The sequence below is a fragment of the Trichechus manatus genome, unplaced genomic scaffold, assembly GCF_000243295.1.
Source record: "Trichechus manatus latirostris isolate Lorelei unplaced genomic scaffold, TriManLat1.0 scaffold00159, whole genome shotgun sequence".
NCBI classification, from domain to species: domain Eukaryota; kingdom Metazoa; phylum Chordata; class Mammalia; order Sirenia; family Trichechidae; genus Trichechus; species Trichechus manatus.
In genome coordinates, this window is record NW_004444095.1 from 673,412 (window position 1) to 680,186 (window position 6,775).

Consider the following 6,775-nt stretch of genomic DNA (forward strand, 5'->3'; position numbering starts at 1 on the left):
TCCGGTGCGAGCCGCCGCCGCCACCGCCGCCGCCGCCGCCCCCTTCCCTCCCTCCTCCCTCAGTGCGTCCCTCCCACCGAGGCCCGCCTCGTATTTCCTGGATCCGGTCTCGGCTTAAGCTTGGCAGCTGAGCCGCAGGCTTCAGATTCCCATCGAGCGCCGTCGCTCGCCAGTCACAAAGATGGCGCCGCCGGGAGCTGTCGAGTGCGATCTCGCGAGTCTTTCCCACGGGAACGGGAGGGCGGAGACACACTGAAAAGGTGATAAATTAGTGTAGCCTGAGTTGGCTTCGGGGCAAACGCTTCCCCGTATCGAAAATGGTCAGTAGCGGTTTCAGGGGAAGTTATTGCGCCTGCGCATGAGTGAGCAGCTACGCATGCTCAGAACCGCGTTTCTCAGGGACTTGGTTCGCCGGGTTTTACCTGCTTCCTCTAAAGGCGCGGCGCGGAGAAGGTGGGGGTGGAGGAACCAGGAATGAAACTCCGCGAAGGACCTGGCTGGACCCAGCGAAGTGAGAGGCATCTCTTTAAGGCTTGCTCGTACCGGAGGAGCCCGAATAGCCAACACGTTTTTGAGTCCCCTGGAGTCCTCCAACTCTTTCCTTCTCCCTACCCTCACTGTCACCAAGTATTCTTTGCAACGTCTTAGTTGTCTCGTCTTCATCTTGTTGACAGTTCACGTTATTTATTGAGAGCTTGCCGAGTGCTTGGAGCTGTCCTCACAGCTGGGAACCACAGCCCTCCTGTTTCGCACATTACCATCTAACTTTATCTCAGGCTTTGGTGCTTCATGAGCCGTTCCAATCTCATGCTTAAAACAGCTTCCTTTCCTGTTTTGTTTTTCCTCACTCATTTATTCATTCATTCAAACGTGTGTTGTTCAGTTTCCTACGTACGAGGTACTGACGAAACAGACCTCGGGGAACTCTGACCTCAGGGAGCTTTTGGCCTGGGATGGAGATGGATGAGAAAAAACAATGATTACAGCAGCACATTAAGTTCTATGATGCAAATGAGTACAGAGAGGAGTGACAGATATGGGGGGGTGTCATGAAATACATCAAAGAGGAAATTCTTAAAGGGAGTTTCACAGGCATAGGCTTTAACCAGGGGCCAGTCAGGAAATAAACCACCCCAGTTATTTTAACAGAGGATTTACCATAAAGAATCGATAATTAGATAACTGAAAAGGCAAAAAGAGAACTCTATTGTATCACGGAGGTAGCAACTGCAGGAAGCTGCTACTATGCCTAGAGCTAGCTGAACTAAGAGAAGAGGTTGAGATTGTTACAATTTAGGCATTTAGAGGAAGAGTTTTGTGGAGCTGAAACTCAGACCCCTGAGAAGGGAGCAGCATCCTGCAGGGGCTAGTGTCTCTGAGGTGGGCTCAAGAGGTTGTGTCTGCAAGCATATGGAAAACTGAAAACTTGGAAGTAACTACTGCTCTCCTCTGGAAGCTTCTGATTCCCCTCCATACTGGGGATATGAATGGACATGTGCACCAGAGCAGAAATTGACCCACATCCTGAAGCAGAGCAGTTCCATGTGGAGAACCACTCATTTTAGAAGCTGCCTGTGGTCAGAAAGGGGACCATTCACTCCTGTCACACACCCCACCTAGCGGGGACCATCATGTTAAAACATTTGTAGAAAACCTGCTTCAGGTTCAGGGTTTCATACCAAGCAGCCCTGCCCTAGCTGACTTGCAAACCATGAGTGAGAAATAAATGCTTATTGTTGTATGGCACTGAGAATTTTAAAGTGTTTCTTGCATAGCAAAAGCTGACTGATGCATACCTCTGCTCCACAAAGTGAGCAGGAGTTAGTCTCCTTCTGTCTTCTTGCTCCGTCATTGCTAGAGTATCGTCCTAGTCTACATGGTCCAGATTGGCTCAACAGCACATCACATTCCAGTCATCAGGAAAGGGAAGACCTACCCATTTCATTTCAGGGCATGACCCAGAAGTTGTTAGCATCACTTCTGTTGACACGCATTGTCCAAAACTTAGTCATATGACACATCTACCCGCAAGAGAGACTGGGAAATGTAGTCTCATACTAAGAAGTCCTGTGTCTAGCTAAAAATTCTATGATTTGGGGGGGAGAAAAAAAGTATAATAGGCATTGGGGGACAACCAGCAGCCTTTGCCACAACCAGTTCCATAAAATAATCAAAACTCAGAAGTTGATTTAAAGTTAAAGCTTCTCTCTCCCAGTTGGAGCTTGTCACTGGTGAGAAGCTTAGCATCCAGGAAGGGGTGTAGCCCTTCCCTCTTTCTGTTTCTTAGGCTTCTACTTCTCCTTCCCCATCTTGTTAGTCACAGTTTCTTCTCCTATAGGGATAAAGGGGGCAGGAAAGTTATTGCTTTACTGACACCATCCTAAGATGTCTTTGTCCTCTCTGGACATGACAGATGCCTAAAGTTGGCCTTTTCTCTCTTGGTTTTTTTTGTGGGTTCTTCCTAGGCTCCCAGTGGGAAGATTCAACAGCACATCCCAAGAAACAAATGATGCTCTTTCCTTTGTCTGGCCACTCTCTGCTCAGCCCCTGGTCTCTTACTTTTTGATACTGCCAATAGTCCTCTCTTGGTTGTCAATGCCTTCCGTGTGACTAGTGTCCAGATATTAGCCTTCTCCCTGGTGTGAGTGTGATTCTTCAGGACACTCCTCACTGTGCAGTTCTTAGATACAGACTCAACCTTTTCTAACCCCTTCTTAACCCCTGCCTCTTGTGGAACACCCACAGCTTCTTACTGCTGGAATCCCCTCACCCATTGGCAGGCCCTTCAACAGGGTACAAGCAAGAGGCTCAAACTTTTTGCCTTCTAGAATGTTCACTTGATCCATGGGAAATGCACATGTCCTTGCCATGCCAAACAACAGATATGGTGCTCTGTCATTGCTGCTCCAGCAAGCTTCCTGCCTTCAGAATTCTCTGGCAAGGGGCAGGTACCAGTCTGTATGTTGACACAGGCTTCTAAACTCCAGATACACAGCAGGCTCTCCTTAAAACTCTCTCACTAGGCTGGACCTACAGATAGCTTCAGTTTAGTACTCAAGAAGCTGGAGGGTGATATGTCCTGAAGACACCCTAATTTAGCTCTCAGAGGCCCCCTCACTTGGATTCTGTTGGGGAGGGGAAGAGACAGAGAACCCCCTTTCTTTACTCACTGGGAGGGAAAATTTACAACACTCCCTCAAAGATGATAACTAATAAAAATCTCCTTTCTAGTTTTATATAGGCTGGAGGAAGTGTTTAAGTGATAGTAATAGAACTGGTTTTGCCACCTCTTGGTAAGTTCTATACAGAAGGGCCTAGAAGCTCTCTTTAGAATGTGGCAGAACTTAGCATTTATTCTCTTCAACTGTATCAGCTGGGACTATCAGTTCCTAACAGTTTACATTTATGTCCTTCACGGAGAATTGCCTTTGCTTTTAGGGAACTGCCTCATCAAAGATTATACACTTTCCCGATGGGTAGCCAACAGTCAATGACTGGCAGATGTGGAGATACAAAGGCCTGGCATCATTGACTTGGGACAACTCTCAAGGGTCATCCCAGCTTCAGAGCTCCATGAGAGATAGGCTGAGGCTCTGGTTGCAACCATATCATGGGTCAGCATCTCCTTCTGTTCAATCTTGCCTTTTTCACTTCCTTCAGGTGTATTTATCAAGAGAATTCCCCAGTAAACCATCTGCACTTACTTATTCATCTCAAAATCTGTTTCCGGAGAACCTAATCTAAAACCTATGTATAGTGGACCTGAGTTGTTTTACTGTCTAGCATCCGCTAACCCTTCTTCTAGAAATTGTTCCCGGATTTCCTTTGGTGGGGATTGGAGGAGACTACTCACCTCTTCAAGTGTAAGTACTTTTACTGAGGTTGCCTCTACCTTCAGCTCTAAGTGTGAGCCTGATACTCACTTCTGGCTAATCAGAGCCTCATATTCTTCAGGCCACAGCAGTCGGTTCAGGGGTGGGCATATGACTTAGGCAGAGTCAATCAGATGCAATGAGACTTTTGCTAGGACTTTCAGGAAAGACACTTTCACATTTTCCCAAAACAAATAAGATCTGAAGTTGCTACAGCCATCTTATAACTACCGTGGGAATTCCTGTCTAAAGAATGGTACCAACCCAGAAGACGTAAACTGAGAGATGAAGAGAGAGAGACAGGAAACAAACCTGAGGAACCTAAGATGATACAGTAAATTTGGACACAGACAGAATATGAACCCCTCTCCCCCAAAAGTAGGTGATTTATGTACCAATACTGCTTACAAAGTATTGTAGCTGAGAGTATTTTCTGTTCTTGAGAAAAGTATCGACACCTCCTCAATACACAAAGAGAATGACTTCTGTTTCAGCTTCTTTCTCTTCCAAATGCTCTTGAGGTCTTTCTGAACCATCAGAGTTTCCTTTTCATGGTAAACATGGAATAGTACAAAGAGACATTTGACAGATGAAAATGAGGTTAAGAGAATTGTCCAAGATAATAGGTAACTGGTCTAGCCAAGATGGGAATTCGGCCCTTCCCTTCCCAAATGCAATGAGCTCTTTACCAGGAACATCAGAAACAGCTAGTGTCATTTACTCATAGCCTTAGGAATTCATTCATTGTTCAACATACATTTATTGAGCCAGGTTCTGAGGATTCAGAAACAAATAAGCCAAAGTCCCCGGCTTCAAGGTATTTCTAGTCTATTGGAGAAAAGTGTCATGTAAACAAATAAGTATAATGGAATGTAGCAAATGAAGATATAGTTCATGTCTTTGATGTTCTAAGCTATAGGTCTGGGGGAAGTGTTAGCAAGGTAAGAATTAAGAGAATTTATGGGAAGGAGAGAGTTGTCTGTGAAGATTATCCCAAAGGAGGTCATGTATAAACTCATAATGCAAATAAGTCCCACTTGTTAGAAATGAAATAAATATTCAAGATTAAGGTTTATCGTTGCTCCAATTTTACAAAGAAGAAATAACATAGACAAAGATTTATCATTATTTCCATGTTACTAAGGAGAAATTGGGAGCTCTGGTGGTACAACGGTTAAGTGCTCAGCTGCTAACCAAAAGGTTGGCAGTTTGAACCCACCCAGCAACTCCATGGAAGAAAGACCTGGCAATCTGCTTCCATAAAGATTACAGCCGAGAAAACCCTATGGATAGTTCTACTCGGTCACATAGTGTCGCTATGAGCCACAATCGACTCAACAGCACCCAATAACAATGAGCAATTATGCAGAGAGTGTTTTAAAATTTCTCCATTTGATGCTTGAGAAGATCGCTTATTTACTCCCAGATTTTGTGCTCCCAATCAGAGAGTGATGACATCACAAGAACACTTTGTAAACTCACTTTATAATCTTCTGACCCATCATCATGAGCCCACAGATGTGACAGGGAATAGTTGGGCGATGATAAATCAAGGTGCATGAGAATGGGTCCTCTTATATATTCCTTGGGGCGAGGATAGTATTGTTGTAGCTGATGAACTGCATGAATAGCTCTTTTAAACTGGAATAGGTTAAATACTAGTTTCAAACCCATAATATGGTTTATGTGTATAATGTCTAAAAGATGGGTTTAGGAACAATAGTTAACAATAGTTAAGTTAGCATATTTGCAGTTAGAAAATTGTAAATGAAGAATATTAATTTATATTCAAATGCATATTGATAATTATTTAAAATATTACATTAAATTATCTGTACTTCTACGATTGTAACACAATTAAACTTTCCTTTTTACTCGTACATTGATTCAACATGTATGTAAGTCATCTGTATGATGCTAGGCCTTTTGCTAGAAGCTGAGGACACAACAAAGCAACTGTGGTCACAAGTTTCTATTTAGAGGGAATGGATACACCAGTAAGTATAATGATGTAGGGGAAGAAGAGATACGGAAAGCACCTAGTAGAGATACCTAATTCTGCCTGGAGGAGCTTGGGAAAGGCTTCACAGAGAAAATGACATCTAAGCTGAAGGAATCGACAGAATCGTTCTATTATACAAATGGTTCTGCAATAATAGCTGTATTAGTTAGGGCAGGTAGGAGTCCCTGGGTGGGGCAAACGGTGAAATGTTCGACCACAAACCAAAATGTTGGAGGTTAGAGCCCACTCAGAAGCACCTCAGAAGACAAGCCTAGCTATCTGTTTCCAAAAGATCACAGCCTTGAAAACACTATGGAGCAGTTCTACTCTGCACACACGGGGTCGCCATGAATTGGAAATGACTCGAAGGTAACTAACAATAACAACAACAGTTAGAGCAGGCTAATAGAGCCCCAAAGAGACACTCAAAATTTAGTGGCTTAAAGAACAAGTTGGAAACCCTGGTGGCATAGTGGTTAAGAGCTACAACTGCTAACCAAAAGGTTGGCAGTTCAAATCCACCAGGTGCTTCTTGGAAACCTTATGAGGCAGTTCTACTCTGTCCTATAGGGTCACTATGAGTCAGAATTGACTCTACGGCAACGGGTTTTAAAGGACAAGTTTATTTCTCCCTAATGTAACAGTCTAGGTAGGTATTCTAGGTTGGCAGGTGGCTCTCCTCCACATGGTGAACTAGGGACACAAGCTCTTTCTGTTTTATACCTCTGTAACTCCTAAGGCCTTGTCATCTACAAAATTGAGACTGGGTTGCCATGTCCAGGTTTCAGCCAGGGGTAAAAGAAAATTGTGTGGAGAAGGCACTAGGCCAAGAAGTGTCACACATTCTTTCTGCTGACATCTTTGGCTAGAACTTAATCATATGGACACATCTAACTTCACA